General features: G+C 42.0%; 1 protein-coding gene across 2 annotated transcripts in view; it reads left to right on the forward strand.

Moving 5' to 3' along the window:
* lingo3b (leucine rich repeat and Ig domain containing 3b) overlaps positions 1-21973 on the forward strand; it is a 51120-nt gene that overhangs the window by 17300 nt on the left and 11847 nt on the right. Inside the window, exon 1 of one of the 2 annotated variants that reach the window (XM_026149595.2) lies at positions 16598-18528. The exons of the other annotated variant lie outside the window; for it this stretch is intronic. The gene's annotated coding sequence lies outside the window, so the exon portion shown is untranslated. Of the gene's footprint in view, positions 1-16597; positions 18529-21973 lie in introns of those variants that run through there. 2 annotated transcript variants of the gene reach the window in all.

The following is a 21973-nucleotide window of genomic DNA, read 5'->3' on the forward strand; positions in this document are numbered from 1 at the left end:
AACATTTTTTTAAAGTTTGAGTCTGATTACATCTGGTGTAAAACACAGCATTTCATAAAAAGAACATCACACCAACAGTCAAACATGGTGGTGGTAATGTGATGCTCTGGGGCTGCTTTGCTGCTTTAGAGCGACTTGCTGTAACTGATGAAAACATGAATTCTGCTCTCTACCTGAAAATCCTGGAGCATGTCCAGGTTTGTGTCCTGAAGCTTAAGCACACTTGGTTTATGCAGCAAGACAATAAAAACACCACCAAGTTCACTTCTGAATAGCTGAAAAAAAATGAACGTTTTGGAGTTATGTTCAGGTCTCTGAACATGACAGCCGCCCACCCCATATGTACAGATTCATGTCCGCATCCACTTTTAAAAGGCAAAAGATTTCACATCTGGATGTTGGAGGGGTCGGTGGTGGAGTGGATCATTTCACACCAGAGAGCCAAGTTCGAGTCACCTCACAGATTTTCAACTCATTTTGAAGTAAATAATTCTCTTGGTTATTTTTAGCCATTAAAAACTGCTTGGTTTAGAAAAAGATATTGGTTTGCGGTAAAATGCGGCAGTTACCACATCTTTTAAGGTTTTGTTGCCATGGTGATGCCTCCTTGCTTTTCTCAGGACAAAATACATGTTTCTGAAATTAATATCATTCATATTAAATTCAAAACTTTGTACTCACTGATACAAAAAAGATGAAAAAAAACTTGAATTCATGAACATTAAAAAATGATTCTTTTGTTCGTCTGGGCTAAGAGGCTGAATGTTTTTCCTGCTTTTCTCCAGTTTCTCGCAGCATCAAAACAACATCCTAGGCTTTTGTTTCTTTCTGGGACACTGACAAAAATATCAACAGTTTTTCTTCATGGTAAAAAAAACAAAACAAATCCAATCTTTAATCTTTGTAACACATTGTGGCTATAAACAACCTGTAATGCAACACTCTTACACTGTGTTATCCTCAGAAAATACAGGCTGTCTTATTCAGCTAACATCCAGTCCTTTAATATTGATAAGCATTATGATCTGACTCAGCGATGACTAATAATAATGGGAGAGACACAACTTGAACCAAATTTTTAACAGTTTATTAACCAAACAAAGCAAAAAAAACCCCAAACAAACAAAAAAAACGTAACAATATTTAATGTGTTAGTCAGTGTTAAAAGTGTGTCAGCAGCTGGATGAGTGATCAAACATGAAGCGTGTGTTGTTGTGTAGGGTAAACAGGCTAAAGCCAAACAAACAAATACAGTGGTGCTGGGTGAATGAAGAGAAAGATGAAAGCTGAGACACCCGGCTCTTATATGCTCCAGGGAAGCTGGCCGGGCGCTCTCAGTTCTACTAATTAACCCCACCTACCAGGAACCTGCCAGATAACACAGAGAGACTACAGGGAAAAACAGCTGGACCATCACAAACATGAGTTCACTTGGGGATGTTGTTCATGTAATCACACTCATTTAATATAGTTCTTTGGAACCATTCACCAACTACAAGTAGTTAGCATAAACAATATTAAGCTGCTCCACAACCGAAGTAATTAGCAGCAGCATGTTGACCAGAGACCACAGAGCGTGAATGACGTTTGGCGAGTTCAAGCAAGCAAGTGCGAACGAAATAGCTGCTGGTGACGCAAAGTGCACAGGACCCCAGATCAACTTTTTTCCAGGCAAGCGATTGCAGCAACTACCAATGAGAGCAAAGGATACTGTTGATTTACATGCAACCTGCTAGTAACTAGGGTTACCTAGGCAACCAGAGGATGGAATGTCAAACAGAGCCTGGTTCTTCCTGTGTGGACTTACATGTGGCCTTAGGTAGTCAGCTAAATATCAGTCATGTGACCAAGGTGTGGGTCTCTTGTTCAGTCATGACCAAGCAGTAGCCTGTCTGAGTTTCTCCTTCATCCACTCACTCACGATTCTCGGTCAGTCCTTCGGCGGTGGTGAGTCTCTAATTTGAGAGGACAAGAATCTGTGCAGTGAATAGTTTGGTGTGATGGCTAAGTTTACCTACAACACCCTTTGAATGTACCATGACTGGGCTTTTTAATCCCCATAGTGTGGTGTTCAGTTAGCATTTGATTCTCTCTCCTTTCAGTTTTCCTCGCCAGGTGTCAGCCTCCCTCTCAGCTGATTCTTGGTTGATGTGGCGTGTGCTATGGCTTCATGTTTTCGTGTGGGTTTTTACACAAAAGCTCCTTTTGAAATATTTATCTCCCAAACCTGTGCACCCTTTCCCCATTTGAGAGCCTTGTTCTCCCCCTGTCTCTGCCCCTTCCCGTTTCATCTTTGTTTCACACTTTTTCGCGCTCACCGCATATCCCGAGCCGCCGCCCCCAGCCCCCCCCCCCCACCACCACCACTGTCTCCACTCCTCCTTCCACCCTCGCCTTTTTCTTTTTTCTTTTAAACATCTAGTCATGAATTTATTATGTGAATCAAAATAGAGCAATGAGTCTTTGTCCCCTTCGCTGCATGTCATTGGTCTAGAATGAATAATTCAGCCACTGTGGTTGAAATTAGGATCAGGGAGAAAAAGGGAATTATTTTGAAGCAGTGCTATTCAGGCTATTTTCGAACGGCGAGCTGTCAGCGCCTTTCCTGCAGCGCTCACTCTTTCTTCTCCTTCCCCACTTGCTCTCTCTTATTCCTCCCACCAGTTCACTCGCTCTACATGAAGATAGAGACAATTCTTCTATGTCTTCTGCGTCCTTGGGAAGGACTGCATGGTAAGCAGAGAGGATAGGATTGTCTCTGGATATAGTCAGCTGTGTTGTTTGGATGTGTTTTTTTGTCTGTTTTTACATGATGTTTGTGTATTGATAGGTTTGAACATTACCCTGTATGAATCTTTAAGTAAGTGTGAAAACATTATTATGAATGCTGTTTGCTTCTTCTTCTTTTCTTTTTTTTTTGCAGATTTCTGTTGAACAGCTTTGATGGCAAAACATGTAGCTGACAGCTTATGTCAACAGCTTCCTCCCTTTCAGAGGCATCCATTGATCTCATTACAGAGCGCATGCCGTCTCACTGCTTGACACCAATTTAATGTTTGCTGTTTAAGATGACAGTTATCGAATGGCCTAAAATGAGTCCCGCAAGCTCTCGGTTTCACTTTCATGATACTTCATGAAAAGGAAATAACAGGAGAGAGGATGAAATGCTCCTCACTTTGATTCAGATGGCCTTTTCGAGGTCCAAATGCTACACTGACCGCTGCCGGCAATGGATTTGATAACCCTGTGACAGAGGCCATCAAGCAATCTGCCTCCTACACATCCATACATGACGCCATCACTGCCATAAATGCAGACCCTTGGCGTTGTGCGCACATAAGGTCGATCATGCAGCTGAGTACACACACATAGACGCAGATGCACACTTGGATGATTATTCTCTGCCTCCTGGGGCATCATTGAAACTTTTCAGCCATGACCTCGCTAAGAGGGAGAGAGCGAGCGAGATGAGCATTAGAGGGAAAAAAATGAGGGATAAAGAGAGAGTCCTTGAATTTTAACTGGATGCTCCCTAGGGAGAACTCCAATCATCTCTGTGTGTCTTCGGTGCCAGAGTCCCACAGCTTCTTTTAGGAGCTCAAGGACCCTGACAGCTCTACTGTTCTCTCAGGGAGGCGGGTCTGTCATCATTGACTTGATAGCTGCTTTTTGGGAGAGAAATCATCTGACTAATCAGCTGTTAAGGGTTTCTCTTATCAGTTTTTAGTGCGGGGTACTGACATTCCTCCTGCGGTGGCCAAGTCTTCTAGAGAAAAGGATGTACCAGAGGATAAATGTCAAGATCGGTTATCACCCGTGTTTTAAAGGAATTTTCCTGCAATGTGGGGATTTTGCGTACATTTCTCTCACTTATGAGAGACAAATTAGCCAGATTATTTAAAAGGAAGAAAAGAAGTTAGATATAGAGACAAGAGGCAGGGTTTTTTAACAACCAGGTTGTAAAAATATTTAAGTCTTAAGATGGGAGATCTTAACCTTAATGCAAATACAGACTTACAAAGTCACCTTGTGGTTTAATATCAGTGGAAGCATCCCCGGCATACAAACTTCACATGTTACCAATTTGAATATTAATGTTAAAATCATGGTATGCGAAACAAACAATGTCATTATGAGAAGCTGGCCAAATGATTTTGATTCCGATTACATGAAAATGTAGTTTTTTGCTGTTGAGGTGTGTGTGAGCAGACACGGACTGGCAAATAGAAACTGTCACAGTGCTGTGAGTCAAGATAGTCGGGTGTCAATCAGCAAACCAACCCTGACCTATCTGCAAACCTGACATCCTATTTAGTGGCCAGAGCTCGCTCCCCGCCCCCCCCCCCCCTGTCTGGCTCGTCTTCCTTTATCCTCCGTTTCTTATCGCGTGTGTGCACGTGTGTGTGTTTTCATCATTTCACCTTTTCCTCACTTCTCCCGCAGCTCTTATTTGTTCAACAGCGGTTATGACCTTTCCAGAAACTTCCTCCCTTGTGGTCTTTCTCGTCTTCCTTCTCTTCTTCCTCACAATAATCTGTTTCCGTCTCTGAAGCGTTTGCAAAGCCTTCAAAGACATATGTGTGTATACGGACATGTGTGTCTGTGTTTGGAGTAAATATCCTCCTCTGGGATCTCTGGTGAGAAGAGGATCCGGAAAGTGTGATGATCACCTAATGTTCTGTGAAGCACCATCATTTTACACATACACAAAGCTGTTCAACACACAGACACACACACAGATACACATATGCTCTGTTGGTGTTGTACAACCGCAAGCCGAGCGGCTTTATCACTGCTTAGGGATTGTCGCCTTTGTTTCCTCAGTACAGAGGATTCGGCTCTCTCCTCCACATTTCCTGCTTTCTTTTATCCCTCATCTCCAACCTTGTCGCTCTCCATTTCTCTCCCCTCCCCACACCATCCATACCCGTGGTTTTTTCCCCTAACCTTCACCTCTATTTCACCGTCCTTCTCTCTCCCCCCCTTCTTTCTCTTCCTTCATCCCCACATCTGAAACGGTGGCGGCGGCTCTTATTGGTTGTTCCGGCAGAATCAGAGAAATAGACAGCCAATAAGCTTTCAGGCTAACAGGGTCACCATTATCCATGAAGCAGTGCAATTACGCTGCTGTCTACATTCCTGCCATGTACACATATGCCGTGCTTATCCTCATACCTACTCTGCACGTTTCAGCTGTGCATGAGCATCCTTCTTGATGTGGAACAACACATTTATATGATGTCACGGTCTTCCTCTTTGCCTGTATTTTGCAATATGACCATTTTCCTTAAAAAAGAATAAGAAATTTAGAGAGCTTGAATGAAACTGAAGGTGCATTTGGGATCAGTTTATGCATTCAGGTCAAAGCTATGTACATATTCATCATAAATTCTCCCCATGCGAATCCAGCACCGTGCTGCTCTTCAAAGACTGCTGGAGGAAAAGCTGTTACACTGCTCCCCTCCCCCTTCTTTCTGCTTCCAACTTGTTCCTTTTCTTTGCTGTTTACTTGCCACACAGACAGTTATATATTTGTACCAGGCTCAGTCAGTCAGGCTCTGTTTTGTTCTTTGGGATGATGTGGCCTTTTAAATTGCCACTGCTGCCTTGTGATTAAAATAAATAAATAAATTAGGATGTTTAAAATGCTAAATTTCAACCCTCAGACAGTTTCACTGTGTGTTATTCAGCAACATCATGATTTCTGGGCCCCTCTTGTGGCATTTGACTGAGCGTCAGGCCTAATTTGCATCATTAGAATCTCTCAACTGTGGAATAGCTTTGACCTTCCTCCATCATTAGTGACAGAGTGAGACAGAGTGTCTCTCTTACCTCCCTCCCGTCTGCCTTTTTCCCCCTCTTCCATCCATCACACTCACTTCTTTACGGTCCTCCATGTCCATTATCTCTTCCCCTGATGCCCAAATCTATTCTTCACTCATATTGTGGTTATATTATGCAGCTTTACACTTATCTATTTCAATCCCCCGCGCCTCATCAGTTGGTTTTCATCACACTTCGTCCTGCACCCTACGTATTTGCGGTGGAATATCAAGGAAGTGTCGGCTATCTTGCTTTTTTATTCCCTGTCCAGCTTTCACCTATCTTAACGAGCCGGAGAATTGAATTAATTTCCTTGCTTCTGATACCACAGGGACGTAACAGCACACTCACACACTGAAAAACACACGCCCATACACACTGAGTTGTACAGGGTGAAAAAATGGGCTGTTGCCTCTCAGGTGAGATGTCTCCAGGGAAATGTTTTCCTTCACACGAGTCGCCTAGTTATCATCACAATCTGCAGCCGCACGGTTGGCGCTGACAAGAAGACGTGATTTCACTTCCCAATGACCGGCACTGGGGATTGCCGCACCATCTTGTTATCTGGAAAGTCATTAGCCTTTAGAAGGGAAATTACACCAGAAATGAACTCCCTTCATATCCCGTCTAGGGCCTGGTAATGAGAAATGCGATGACAGAGTCTCCTGTTTGCGCCAAGGAGAAGTTTGTCTATCGGTGTGAGATCTTGTTTTATCCCAGTGACCTACTAAATACTGCCCCATAAGTACCCTGAATGGGAAAAGAAAAACACAAATGGGAAAATACCATACTGCCACTACATAAAGCTGATGGCAGTGGCCAGTTTGTGTTTTTTTGTATTTGGGAAGCATGTGTGAGATAATTAATGAGTCATTTCAATCCACACCAGTAATAAGGCCACAGATCCCTAAAGGCTGAGACTAATTCAGGGCTGTTCAGTCACTTGTCATTGTGTCACTCAAAATGATTTCGCGTGTGCTTTCTTTTCAATAAAACAGGTCAACTTTGATTAAAAAAATTTCATCTCCCAGTTTTTTTCTTCCAAACTTGCAACATTGCTGTTAGTGTAATAATCTCTGCCCTTCATGGTTAATTACACCCGAGGTTAAACAATTGCCAAGCTAAATGCTTCTCGTCAGTACGCTCATAACATGTAAACACAGGCTTATTCCTGTGTGCACAGACACAATCTGTGCAGCTCTGTGTACCTTCAGCAGTGCAGGTACCAGACTTAATGACTTGTAAGTCAACACTCTTAATATGGCAGAGCGAGCTCTTCATTATTCCTGAAGAACCATGGTTCATATAAGGAGTGCAGTCCAATATCACAGCAGTGTCTCTCAGATCTGATATGAAAATTAAAGGTTGATTCCACACATCCTTCAGCATGGAGAGTGTGTCAGTATTGGCTCCAACCTGCTGAGTAATCAGGGCAACACTGAATGACAAGACCACTCATAGTGTCGTAACTGTTAAATGATGATGAATAAAAGGCAAATATGTGTGCAGGGAAAACCTCACACTTGACTCACAATCTTGTGATAGGCAGTAAAGTGAGTAGAGAGTTTAAGTTGCCTGCACGTAAGTTTGTACAGGTGACTTTTGTTAGGGTGTAAGCCAGTCTGCTCACTTTTTAGCCCTGGCATCCTACAACTGCTGCCGACTTAGTGGAAAAGGCCAGTGCACACACGATTTATGACCCCTGAACCCACAGATGAAATCGCATCATTAGGAGCTGATGTCACGCAGTGGACTGGGAGTCAACTAAAAAAATCTAAACAGGTTGAGCAGATGCACACTTGAGCACACCTTAGCAGAGACCATATGGTGGCAGGACAATCTAATAAGACACCCAGATTGCCCTCTGTTGCGCTGTTGTTACCACACATACTATACCTATATGTCTGCCTGTGTGTGTGTGTGTGTGTGTGTGTGTGTGTGTGTGTGTGTGTGTGTGTGTGTGTGTGTGTGTGTGTGTGAGAGAGAGAGAGAGAGAGAGAGAGAGAGAGAGAGAGAGAGAGAGCATGCTGTGTATGTTTTTCATGTGTCTGCGTTCTCAGTATGTGTAGCCATGTGCTCAGGTTTGAGCCAGAAAAAAGCAGGTCGAAACACCGCGGGGTGTGAGAATCATCAGAATAGCTACAGCTAATTAAATGTGCCATGCCTTTGAGCAAAACAAAAAGATCCATGTTCACTAAAAGTGAGCACTGCCTGAAATGCTTTTTGTTTTCAAAGCATTTCATTTTTGATGAGACAGAAGACCAGAAGAACATTTAACCTCTTCTGTCCCAGTAACCAGTTGATGGCTAATAATTATTCACTTACATTTTAAATTAGCTTCACTATTCCAGTGTTCTAATAATGTGAAATTAGAACTGAGTGTTCTAATCTCCAGATTTCCTATGACTACATATTTTAAACAAATTTTAAAAGTTTATATACATTATTACAATGGTCCAGCAGTAGACTGGGATGTGGGATTTGCTTATCTTTGCATGACATTATCACATGAATGAAAATGTCACACAGGATTATTTTTCTAGTTTTTAAATAACAATGAAGGTCAGATCCACTGAGGAATATCGTGTTTTAAGTTTTGCCTGTACCAAAAATATGTGATACTAGAATTTGTTTGCTTACAATTCTTCGGTGGATTTGTTGACAGCGAGTGTATAGATGTTAAATGCGGCTCATTCTGGGCAAAACAGGGAGATCCACAGCAAAATAAAAACTTTAACTCAAAGCTGAGCCAAAAACAAACAAATCTGTGGGTGTTTCCATAGGACATGTGGCACAAACAAAGGATAAGTGCAACGCAATTAAATGAAAACAAAGATGGATGCGTGAAAGACACCAGCTGTTCAGGTTGGCGGAGAGAGAGAAAGCAAGATAGAAAGAGAGACACCTTGGGAGGAAAACATTTTTAGACCCTTAAACAGATGAAGACATTCCTCTGTGATGACGAGGCATAGATAATTACCTGAAAGGAGGAAACAGAAGGCAGGCCAAACAAGGACCCCAGGCCATCACATAAAATATAACTGTATTATTACAAAAGTTATTAAAACTTATGAATGAATGTTTTTCACGTAGAGCACAAAGGGTTTCATCCCCAACCTGTTTTTCTTTTCTTTCTCTTGTTTTGACTTTAGACACATTGACTTCAGATGAACAACAACGCACGACATATTACGCAGTGTATGTATGGCTTCATCAGGTTTTCACATCATTCTGGAGGAATTTTGACCCACATTTATTAACAAGAATTCATTGAGGTTTGCAGCATTTATTTGTTCACAGGTCTCTTAAGGTCCCGCCACAGCATTTCAGTCTGTTAGGGTTCCTTGCCCCATCGCCTCTCGCTTTCTCACTCTTTCTCTCACCTCTCACTCTCTCACTCTGTCTCTCGCGCCTCACTACTGTTCCTCGCTCTGTCTCACTCTGTTCACTGGGTTTTGTCAGTCTGTGTCTCAGTGTGTGTGTCCCCGTACTTCCTGCTTTACTTTGATAGTCTCCTGCGGGTGCGTGTCATGTTCAGTTTTGGGTCTTCCGGTCTCGTCTGTTAGATTGTTTCCAGCTGTGTTCCCCAGGTGTTTCCTCTCTGCCCTGATTCCCTCTCATGTATTTATTGTCCGTGCTTCCCTCCATCCAGTGCTGCGATCTCCCTCATTCGCCAACTGTGTGTTCTGTCCTTTTGCTTAGTTTACAGTTTATTCCAGTTGGATGTTATATTTCTTACAAAACAAGTCCAAATCATAACCCTGACACCACGGTGCTTAAAAGTTAGTTTAAGAGGTTTGTGCTGACACGATATGTGCGGCTATGTTTTTCTCCAAAATCTGGGTCCGTGTATTTTGGCCAGATATCTCCACTTTGATCAGATCTGTCTGAAGGACATTGTTCCAGAAGTTTTGTGGTTAGTTTTGTTGCAAATTTATAAAGCTAAGCACTTTCTCTGAACATTGTATGGTCTGACCGTTGGGTGAATTTGCTGGTACAGTGGGGCAAAAAAGTATTTAGTCAGCCACCGATTGTGCAAGTTCCCCCACCTAAAATGATGAGGTCAGTAATTTGCAACAGAGGTACACTTCAACTGTGAGAGACAGAATGTGAAAAAAAAATCCATGAATCCACATGGTAGGATTTGTAAAGAATTTATTCGTAAATCAGGGTGGAAAATAAGTATTTGGTCAATAACAAAAATACAACTCAATACTTTGTAACATAACCTTTGTTGGCAATAACAAAGGTCAAACGTTTACTATAGGTCTTTACCAGGTTTGCACACACAGTAGCTGGTATTTTGGCCCATTCCTCCATGCAGATCTTCTCGAGAGCAGCGATGTTTTGGGGCTGTCGCCGAGCAACACGGACTTTCAACTCCCGCCACAGATTTTCTATGGGGTTGAGGTCTGGAGACTGGCTAGGCCACTCCAGGACTTTCAAATGCTTCTTACGGAGCCACTCCTTTGTTGCTCGGGCGGTGTGTTTTGGATCATTGTCATGTTGGAAGACCCAGCCTCGTCTCATCTTCAAAGTTCTCACTGATGGAAGGAGGTTTTGGCTCAAAATCTCACGATACATGGCCCCATTCATTCTGTCCTTAACACGGATCAGTCGTCCTGTCCCCTTGGCAGAAAAACAGCCCCATAGCATGATGTTTCCACCCCCATGCTTCACAGTAGGTATGGTGTTCTTGGGATGCAACTCAGTATTCTTCTTCCTCCAAACACGACGAGTTGAGTTTATACCAAAAAGTTCTACTTTGGTTTCATCTGACCACATGACATTCTCCCAATCCTCTGCTGTATCATCCATGTGCTCTCTGGCAAACTTCAGATGGGCCTGGACATGCACTGGCTTCAGCAGCGGAACACGTCTGGCACTGCGGGATTTGATTCCCTGCCGTTGTAGTGTGTTACTGATGGTGACCTTTGTTACTTTGGTCCCAGCTCTCTGCAGGTCATTCACCAGGTCCCCCCGTGTGGTTCTGGGATCTTTGCTCACCGTTCTCATGATCAATTTGACCCCACGGGATGAGATCTTGCGTGGAGCCCCAGATCGAGGGAGATTATCAGTGGTCTTGTATGTCTTCCATTTTCTGATGATTGCTCCCACAGTTGATTTTTTCACACCAAGCTGCTTGCCTATTGTAGATTCACTCTTCCCAGTCTGGTGCAGGTCTACAATACTTTTCCTGGTGTCCTTCGAAAGCTCTTTGGTCTTGGCCATGGCGGAGTTTGGAGTCTGACTGTTTGAGGCTGTGGACAGGTGTCTTTTATACAGATGATGAGTTCAAACAGGTGCCATTCATACAGGTAACGAGTGGGGGACAGAAAAGCTTCTTACAGAAGACGTTACAGGTCTGTGAGAGCCAGAGATTTTCCTTGTTTGAGGTGACCAAATACTTATTTTCCACCCTAATTTACGAATAAATTCTTTACACATCCTACCATGTGGATTCATGGATTTTTTTTTCACATTCTGTCTCTCACAGTTGAAGTGTACCTCTGGTGCAAATTACTGACCTCTGTCATCATTTTAAGTGGGGGAACTTGCACAATCGGTGGCTGACTAAATACTTTTTTGCCCCACTGTACATCCTCTCCTGGGAATATCTGAAACTATCTTGATGGTTAGCCACATCTGAATAAGCTTTCTCACTGTAGAATGATGAACTTCAAATTGTCTGGAAATGACCTTATAAACCCTGCCAGATTGATGTATTTCCTCAGTGGGATCCTAGTAAGACAACTGAATCATCCAGACCTACAAATGTCTAAACCGTTTGCTTTTATTGACATTCTCACACTTGAAGTGGATTTTTACTTAGTTAGGTACTAGGTGGGTGCTTTTTCTTATTGCACATACTATACATACAGCTCTTAAGGGAACACACAAGCTATCAAAATGTTGATTTGTGACACCAGGACTCTTAAATTATTATTTTTCCCCTCAACAAATTACACAATGTATGTCAGTTAAGATTTTTAACTGGAATATTTCATTCATCAAGATTTAATGAAAGGCAACAGATGGGACACAACAGGTCTGCAGATGAATTCATAGACGTTTGTTCTACTTTAGCAGAGAACAAACAGCATCTGAAGTGATTCACAGGATGCTGCGGTGTTTTGTTTTTCCCTTTAATCCCAGCCTCCCTGTGTGTATATTTATCACAGTTGTCAAACAGGACTGTCTTCAGCTTTCAGATTACAGACAGAAAGCGAGAGAGGAAACAAAGGCAGAGGAAGAAAATGAGATGGAAACACTGTGTATGTGTGTGTGTGTGTATATGTGTATATATGTGTGTGTGTGTGTGTGTTTGCAAGAAGGATTCCAGTTTAATCTATTTTAGGTGCATGAGGGATTTCACAGAATGGCTGCTGCGAAAGCCGAGATGCTGAGAAATATTTAGCGCTTGCTTTCGGCTATGAATACTTTCAACCAATTTTCATTCTTTACGATTTTCAGTTATTACTGTAATCTGACCGACTAGACTCGATCAGCTGCAACACAAGGAGTGTCATCTGTTTCAGAGGGTTGATTTATCATGAAGTACCTACAGAGTTTCAGGTCTCGTCTGCAGCCAGTGCACAGTAAATAATTACAGCAGAAAGAACTGATGCTCACATATAATCACTTCAGGGGATTGAAACCTGCCCACACTCTCTCTTTGTCGCACACACTCACACACACGCACACTCACACACACACTTCATTGATGTTTATCATAGTCTGGTTGATCTGTACTGAGCAGTTCGCTTACTACAGCAAAAAGAAAAATAACAAAGCCAGCAATGAGTGGGAGCAAAGGGAACAAAGTATCATGAGACATCAAAGAGGTGGGTTTTCACAATATGCATGTTCACAGGGACACTTTACATACAGTAATTACTTGTTAAGTTGCAACAAGAACTGCAAAACAACTGCACCTCAGAAACTGACTTGACTGGAAAAAAATAAGCGAGATGTGCAGAGACCTGTGAAACCAATAAGAAAATTACCTCCTGATTCTCGTCCTTTACTCAGATCAGAAGGTGTCCTCTCTGAAATAGACGTATCCACTTAACATTTGAAGATTTCTTGATCGCTTATAGTCAAAAATACAGTAAAACACATTCGTTTGATCTGTATGTGAAGTGTTGTTTCTCTGGGATCAGATCAATAGAAGTTAATATTGAGAAATATTAATTTTCTCTTAATACTGAGTAATGTACACATACAACATATGCATATATTAAGGAGTGATTCAGATTAATTTCAGCTGTTTTCAGTGTATGATTTCTCCTGTCTGCTGATATCAACAGAATAGAAATAGACTTACAAAATCACTCAGTGTATTAATAAATCACATACATACTGTTTGCATACAGATCTAAGAGAACTGGAGCTCATGTTAATATTCAGGTCATGGTTATTTACTATTAAATCAATAAAACATGTGAATAGTAGGCTGGGTGTTTTGTTTTTCTACTGCTCAGTAGGTTGGTTGGTTGGCCAGGTGATTGGTCTGTTATTTTGGTTGTTGAGTCGATCAGTCAGTCATTTGGTTGGTAGTCTGCTAGCCTTGGGTCTACTGTCAGCAATTACTAATAACTAGTCCATACCAGTACTACAGTAAAATTTTGTCTGTGACATTAGTGTTAGGTGGTTAGGCATTACAGTGTATCATGCATAATTACATTTTTGTGGATATAAATTACATGCTCTTGTTGTTTAATGAAAACTATACAATGCTTTTCTAACATGTTATATGTGCAGAAACTCTAAAAATGAGTCATTTTAGCCTGTTGGTTTGTGGTTGCTAGGAAACGTAGAAATTGTAATGAAAATTGTATGCAAAAGTTTGAAAAAAGAGCTTTATCCATACATCTGTCTGCTTCCCAGGTGTTTGGTGGCTGATCCAAGCTTGCATGACTTCCACTTTTCAATACTAACAAGCTCATTGTGACATCACTAGTCTAGTCCAATCATCTTTCTGCCCACCTTCTTCATGCCAATCAACCTCCACTCTCTAAGCTTTAAATCTCACTGCGCATGTGTCAATCTCCCTGGCAGACACTTTTGTGCATCCCACCTACTCCCCATTTCCACCTCTCTCATGTTACTGAGGTTCCATCGAAGCTTACATCTTCATCTCCACCACCAGCGTCTAGACATACGGGTCCTGCACTAATCCCTGTCACAGCTGGGATTCCCTTCGGCTGTGATGGGCAATCGGAGTCTAATCAGCAAATACCTTAACTGAATTCTGTATATCAATAAATCATGTTCAGTTCCTTCTAATTCTCTCTCCTCATTGAAATGTCTGACATAGATTAAAACCTTCAGGGGCCTAAAGCTGTGTCAGCACTGGAAGCGATTGGCAGCAACATGATGACCAGAGACTGAAAGTCAGTGAGATTTGACGGCCAACCACAATAAACATGATGAGTGAATTGCTTCTGATGTACCTGTCTGCCAGTTGCAGAGCATAAATCTGGCAGAAATTAAAACTTTAAGATATCTTTATATAATACCTGGATGTGTAGCTGAAACCAGATCTGTACCAAAAGCTCACATTAAATAACTTCAAATCTGACATCTCCTAAAACCTGAAAACACCCCACCTCCAGTCGTGATGACTTTTTCTTTTTAAACCATTTTACTTAGTATTCAGGTGAAAGAAAGCCAAGCTACCATACCAAGGTACTTCTGTGGCTATTTGCTGACTAATTGACATTATGTCAGCATATTTTATGGATTAGCTGCATGTGACTAATCACTTTAAGCACCTCCTGTTGCAGCGAGTGAAACTGATACACACTAAAGCTATCACTGTCACAGCATTTGCCAGTCTGACTCCCTGCTGTGTGCGTCACCCCTCACTAAGGTCTCAGTGCTGCTCAAGTTCAAAGTGAAAGCATACACAGACACACACTCGTACTCACACAGATGAAACGACCTTTTGGGCTCATTCCCTTCTAATCCATTTAGCGTTACCTTCTGCCCACACACCAACACAGACAGCTCCTGTCTAAAATCAGGGACATTTATGGTGTTGGCATTTGGTGTGTGTGTGCACATATATGTGTGTGTGCACATATATGTGTGTGTAGTCTTTTTTTAACAAACAGTTGTTGCAACATTTAGATTATTTCTGGCGTGATGAAAGTTTTTTTTTTTTTTTGAAGACGCTGTTTGAGAGCTGGAAGAGATTCTCCTCTTAATAAACAAACAGTACATATATTTTTATTTGTTTATTTCTTGTCTTGTGGGGTTTTAGCTCAGCTTGTTTTAGCTTTGTTTGTTCTGTTGTTGTTGTTCCTCTGTGGCTGTCAGGCATTGTTCTCGATGCAGTGCGCTGGCTTTCTGTTTCTCTGTGATCGAGGCAGACTTTGATGCAGTTAAACAACTGAGGCAAAGGTTCAGCTTTCTTAGTTCATGACACTTTTTTTGCTAACTAACTAACTCTCAGCATCAGTTGCTGTCTCGCTTTGTAGTGCTTGTCAAGAAAGAAACAGAGGTGGAATCTGAGAGAAGTCACAGAGATCTGTGAAGTATTTTGGGGATCGCCTGGTTAGAGGGGAAACAATACAGTAGAATACTGTGAGTCAGAAAGCATCTTTCATTTCATGAAACATCATCCACAGTATGAGGAGACAGTCATCAGCACAGGGTGATGATACGCGGGGTGTGCTGTACACGTCTCACCGTGCTGCATTGTCAGGAGTATATGATAGGATTTAGACTGACAGTGCAGATATGTTACTTTGCATCCACAGCTCAACAGCATGAGCATGATGGTTAGTGCAACCACTGAGACTCAGGGCGAACAAGGGTTTTCAGAGGGGTTTTCAAAACAGGGCATTTCGATGCAGTGTAAAATAGAAATGTAAACAGAATGTAATCATTTGCAAATCATGTAAACCCCTAAATTCATTTAAAAAGAACCGTAGAAAATTGCATGCTAATTTTAAATGTGATCAAAGTAAAATGTTTTTAAAAAATGAGACAGGGCCATGTTTACCACCGTGTTGCGTCACTTTTTTTTCAGACCACCTCTCTGTAACGGCCTCAAAATTGAGGAGAATAATTCCTGGTAGTTAAAAACTGGAAAAAAAATATCTCTGAGCTGCATTTGGTGTCATGTGTTTCTAGTGGGTGGCAGGTCTGGACCGCACGCTGGTTTAAAGTGAAGCAATGATGTTGTAATGTGTGCAGAATGTGGTTTGATAGTGTCTTGGTGAAATAGGCAAGGCCCTCTCTGATAACTGCCTACATAGAAGAATATCCAAATTCATATTGCACTGGGACCTCAGGTCTAGCTAGCCTTACACTGGCCACCTTCATTAGCTGGAAGAGCGATGAGCTTATGCAATGGCGTCTCAACAATTCACAAGAATTGCTGCTCATCCCACAGTGTCAGTCTGATTTTTGTGAAACCTGCACAGAATGATCACCTAATGGGTCTCAATGGGTCTCTTTTCTCAAGGTCAAGCTTATATTTGCTGGTCAGATTTATCATAATTATGACTGTTTGTGAACCTCCTTGACTTTAATTCGAATTAGTTTGTAAAGTTCAGTCAACTTTTCACCTGCTTGCTGCACATCACACATTACAATAACCTGTAAATTGTAAAGGATCATGAAGCAGATGAGCTCCTACGTCATTGAGAATCTGGTTTTAGAGATTCATGGAAAGACTTTTTACCTTGAGCCATTTCAGTGTGTGATATTTGGTTGAGGACTACAACCTGTGATGGTATGATTGAGGGAAGTTGTTTAGCCCCTTTCTTGTTTTCATTGTGTCTTCCATATCTTGTACAGTCTTGATTCAAGATGCAGATGTAGCAACATTATTTCTGCCCGTAATTCAAACTTGTGCCTAGTAGATTCCTGAAAGTGAGCAAGTGAGTGCATCTCAGGCTGAATATGAGCTAGATCTTATATATAGCAATGTGTAGTCCATTTAAACATTACAGCTGCAGTCGAGTCAAAGGTTTTTGTCTTTGGCTCTAATCAGCTGAAGGTCAAAGCAGACTGCATGTCAGTCTCGATCAGTCCAAACTCGCAGACTCTGTGACTCAGAGTACTTCAAGAACGGCGATGATATGGTAGTGTGGCACAGAGCACCATCATGAGTATCATCTCTTTATGCAAACTCAAACAACTGCAGTGTCCTTCACGTTGCATTCTGCAGCTCAGTGAAGTGCAGCTTGGAAAATGTTCTGTTTTTACAGACGCTTTGGGAGCTTTGGTTTATGGTCACAGTGTTGCCGTCACTGGATGTTGCAGACAAATGACTGAAAACTTTGAAGATGTTGATCTAGTTACTACATTGTGTGTGTTCCTGTGTACTTCCTCTGTTTTACTTTTCTTCCGCTTCATATTTTATATGTGTGCATTCCCACTGCAGCTTTGTTCCTCTCATCACTGTGGGGATCCTGTACTGTGAGCCTCTTCCTCTGGCTTTTCCTCTTTGTTTTTTTCTTTACCCGCCCTAATTATATTTTGATTTCAGTTTTCCTTTGTGGTCATTTAGGATTTAAGTTTGGGTGTTGTTTTTGTTTTTTCTCTTTCTGCAATGCAGTCAGGGAGTTGTTGATCCTTCAGGAGCTCTAACTTTGATGACGAGCAGCACAAAAACACTTAATTTGACGTTTTAGGCTTACTTATATTGACTTGCATTAGTTAATATTCACTGTAGATCACAATAATGTGGCAAAACAGAGATTTGTCTGACTCTCATCTTCATTAAAATGCCCCCTTACTTTCCTTTCTTCTTTGGCACTGGGTGCAACCCCACAAGACCTGCTAAACTCTATTCCACACTTGACTTGGGCTTAAAATGGAGTGACTAAGCACAGATTTAATATTGGACTTATAGCTACTTAGCAATGGAAAGTACAAACTGTCAGCTTTCCTCTGATATATAAAAACTTGTCAAGTTAGCGACTCTGTTTGTTTGCAGGAATAAAATGTAAAAGCTTTCTCTAATAACATGCTGACTGCTTGACTGCACCTCCATCACGAAAGCTAAAGTGTGATTTTATTTTTGAGAGGTCTTTATTATGTGTGTGTGTGTGTGTGTGTGTGTGTGTGTGTGTGTGTGTGTGTGTGTGTGTGTGTGTGTGTGTGTGTGTGTGTGTGTGTGTGTGTGTGTGTGAGAGAGAGAGAGAGAGAGAGAGAGAGAGAGTGAAGGAGAGCGAGAAAGCTGAGGAAGAAGGGACACTAAAGAAGGGATATTGGGGAGAGGAGCTCTACGCTCTGCCGGCCAAATATAAAGGCTTGTAAAGGCTACCAGTCAACATGCATGACCTATTTACGGTCAGGCACACTGCCACACAAATACAAATGCACACCAAACCACAATGATGTTATTTTCCCTGCAGTTATTTGGGAAGAGTCATAGCTGGACTGGCCATTGGGCATACGGGCATTTGACCGGTGGGCCGATGGTGATTGTTCGTTTTTATGGGCCAATGATTTTTTTTTTTTTTTTTGGTAACGGTATAAACAATGAAAGGTGGTGGATTGGCCAGATGCTGGGAGACGTGTAAAAATAACTCAGTTGTTTGGTGGTGGCATCGCGGAGCTTCCACAGATTCAGTAACATTAGCAAGTGGTGGAGGCCAGCAGGTGGATGAGAGAAAGGGGAGGCAGGAGGAGGAGAGACCCGAGGCGGCCGCCGGTCCGAGTGCCAGGTGAACTGCTCTTCAGGTAAGAAGTTATGACCTGCAGTCTATCTGGGTCAGATATAAACCAAGTTTAGGTGCAGTTTATTTTCGTTGTGCTGACTTTTTACAGTCAGTTACAATACCTCCTACTGCTACTAGCTAGCATGACGGAGTTTCTATACAGCTGGGTGGGTGCTGTGATGTTACTGATAGTGAACTTTATTTTATTCATAAGGTTAGTTAGTAGAGTTTCCAATGGCTCCTTAAAAATGGCTTTTCCTATAATACCTGGGGGGCCGGTCTCTAGGCCGATTTTTTTGTCCCAGTCCAGCCCTGGGAAGAGTGTGTGGTGTTTATAATCAGACTAACCTGACTGTATAAAGCAGGTGAAACAACCGGTGTCTGAAACATCTGGCTGTGGTCATCAGTGTCTTGCCTGTGCAGTGGCTGAGAAAGAATGTTGCTCCAAAACATCTGCTCATTAGGTCAGCCATCAAATTTTAGTTATTTTTAGCTTCTGGGCTGTTTCTCCTTCCATTCTTCTTTTTTTTCTCCTTGGACAGCTGGCCTGTGACTCTATCTTCCTCGCTGGCTACAACTGTGGGATTTGCCCCTGTTGTTACCATAACATCTGGAAGATGATCATTTGCAGGTTGTATGGCAGCTTTAGGGACTCCTGTTGTGACTTCCGTGCAGGTCCACTGTCCAGGTGCAGGATAAGATGTAAGACTGAGCTTTTAAACTTTGAGGGACAGGCTGCTAATCTAAAAGAAAGCAACTAAAGCAACAACATATAAAAATGTTCTTTCAGTATGTGGCCTGGGAGTCAGAGTCAAGGTGTGTATTTATCACCTGCTCATGAGATGATGCGTAGAGCACTGGGCCCATGTGTCTGATAGAGAGTGTGTGTGTTAAGGAATCCAAGTCTGTCCTTGAGTCAAGCAGTAAGGACCTTGTCTGCCTTGACGATGTAAGCTCAGTGATTCATACTGTGACTCTGCCACTGACCCGTAGGATGACTCTCATGGGGGTGCGGAGACAGGCTGCATCCATCACAATGCCAAAGAGCTGGGCAAGATGTACACTAACACACACATGGAGACACTGGATACACTGAGTGAAGAGTTTATAGTCGTGCAGCGGGCTATGTATGGGAACAGCTGTGTGTAGAGCTGAATGTCTGCCCAGCAACCATGCCCATGCAGGCCCACAGTGGGTAGCTGTGAGGCTGTGTGGGCAACCTGCATCTATTCCACATGGGATCAAAATGGGCTCACGGCAGTTTTGCCCTATGGGGTGCTCTGTGTTTTTTTGTGTGCAAACCCTGTCCAAACCCAAACTCTATGTTCGTATTTTTGCCCTTTCTGCTCTCAAGAGGGAATTCTGTGGGTAGCCCACTATAGGCTGTCTATAGAAAACACATATAGGGCCTATATAGGATATCCCATGTGGGGTCTGTATGTTAGGAAACACAAGACAGGGAAATGTGACAACTGTGGAGAAATAGTGTCAGAATTATGAGGCTGAGATAAGACAGCTGATTCAAAACATCAGTAAATTCTGGTATCAGAGAATATTCAAATTTCTTAAACATACTAACATGTTATGCAGAGGATTTGAGTGGAGGGCTGGTTGGTTGGTTGGTTTTTAGTGAGATGATCTATAGTGTAGTAGTTTACATACTTGCCTAATAAGCAATAAATCCCATGGGAGAAAGCACAAATCTGCAGGGGGCTGCATCTAAAGGGCATCGGGTGTAAAACTCTGCTAAATGAACCATGCAGATATACCTGTTGTGGTGACCCCGTTTTTTTTAAATGAGCAGCTGATAGTTGTTTTCTTTTCTGTTTTAAAATACATTCTGGTCCACACTCCACACCAGTTGGTATCGCTAATATACCATGGCATTAGCTCTCCACTGTGGGGTCTAGGTGGGGCCCCAGTAGGGCAGTTGTGGGTACGCTCCCTATAATATGCCCCATTGTGGGCCTCTCTTTGCTTAGTGTGGGCAACCCACACTGTTGGATATCCCACTGGGACCTGTCTGGGCCCCATAGTGCAGAGCCCAGATGTGACCTATATTTCACGTTGGTACTGGGGCTCGTGTGTCTGCCCACAGTAGCCCCAAACACGCTCTCAGGGCACATCTTCGCTAGATGTGTCAGAATTTTAACTCAAAAGGTTTTTTTTTACAGGCAAATGTTCAACATCTTAACAATAACGTGCCAAAATCTTAACATTTTTTAAATGAGCATTAAATCACAAGTACTGAACTATGTTCTGTGTAACCTTTTATAAACCTTCTCCCCTTTGGTTTTCTTTCTCTCCCTCTCTTTCTTTCATTCTTTCTCCCTGTCCTATCCCCCAGTTATGTCTGTCCCGTTTGTAGCAACTGAAAATAAAATAAATTCATAATTATAATAAAGGTCAATCAAATGGACCAATATGGCAAGGCCATGATGATCCACTTGGTAAAATAAATCCTCTTGGCATCTTTCTTGGCCTTAAGACAACAATTCTGATGGCTAAAGATCCAAACGGGACACACAAAAAAAAAAAAACAAACAAAAAAAAAAACTTTTATAGAACATCCTCGGGGGACCATGAATGCCAATTTACGTTTTCAAGATATTTTGATTTTAAAAAAGGAAACAAAGAATGTTGTCTTTCATCCTGACAGCAGTCAGACTGTATAATCCACACATACAATAGATACCTGCAAAAATGTACTTGTGTGTATTATCACTCCCACTACACCTTTTCCAAATATGAAAAATTCTCTGTGGGTGTATTTACTCTATATAGAGACAATTTGTGAATGGTAGAAATAACTCTTGTATAGTTTTTTGCCTTTTTTTTTATTTGTGCACTTTGTCCGTCTGTGTTGAGCTAACATGTGCTTCCTGTGTTTGTGTGGGTTCTCTCTGAGTCCACAGAGTCCAAAGACATGCAGTTAGTGAGGTCACATTGACTGGTAATTCTAAATTGCTCATAGGTGTGAATCTCAGTGTGAATGGTTGTCAGTCTCGCTGTGTTAGCCCTGTAACAGACTGGCAACCTGTCCCGGGTGTACCCCACCTCTCGCCCTATGCTAGCTAGAATAGGCTCCAACATCCCAGCTGAAAAAATGGATGGATTTTTATTTTTTTATTTCTTGCTGACACTTGTGCTGTTGTAACAGTGTGGGATTAATAAAGTCTGTGTCCCTGCCCACCAGTCTCTAGGCCTGTGTGATTAAGGGTTAAAGATGTAAATTCTTTGACTTGCAGCAAAATAGTGACCAAAAGCACTACTTTTTAACTTCGCGGTTCCTTTAAAATTTCATGTTTCATTTCATGTTATTTGGATGATAGTTGATGGGATGCAATCTAAATCTTTAGCAGGGTAAAAGGTGCAAGAAGGAGAAAAATCATCAGTGTTTCCACAACAGTCACCATGAAGACACGAGGACACAGAACCTGATGTGCGATTTAATCTCATTATTTCAG

Source organism: Astatotilapia calliptera, chromosome 18 (assembly GCF_964374335.1).
Source record: "Astatotilapia calliptera chromosome 18, fAstCal68.1, whole genome shotgun sequence".
Classification (NCBI taxonomy): domain Eukaryota; kingdom Metazoa; phylum Chordata; class Actinopteri; order Cichliformes; family Cichlidae; genus Astatotilapia; species Astatotilapia calliptera.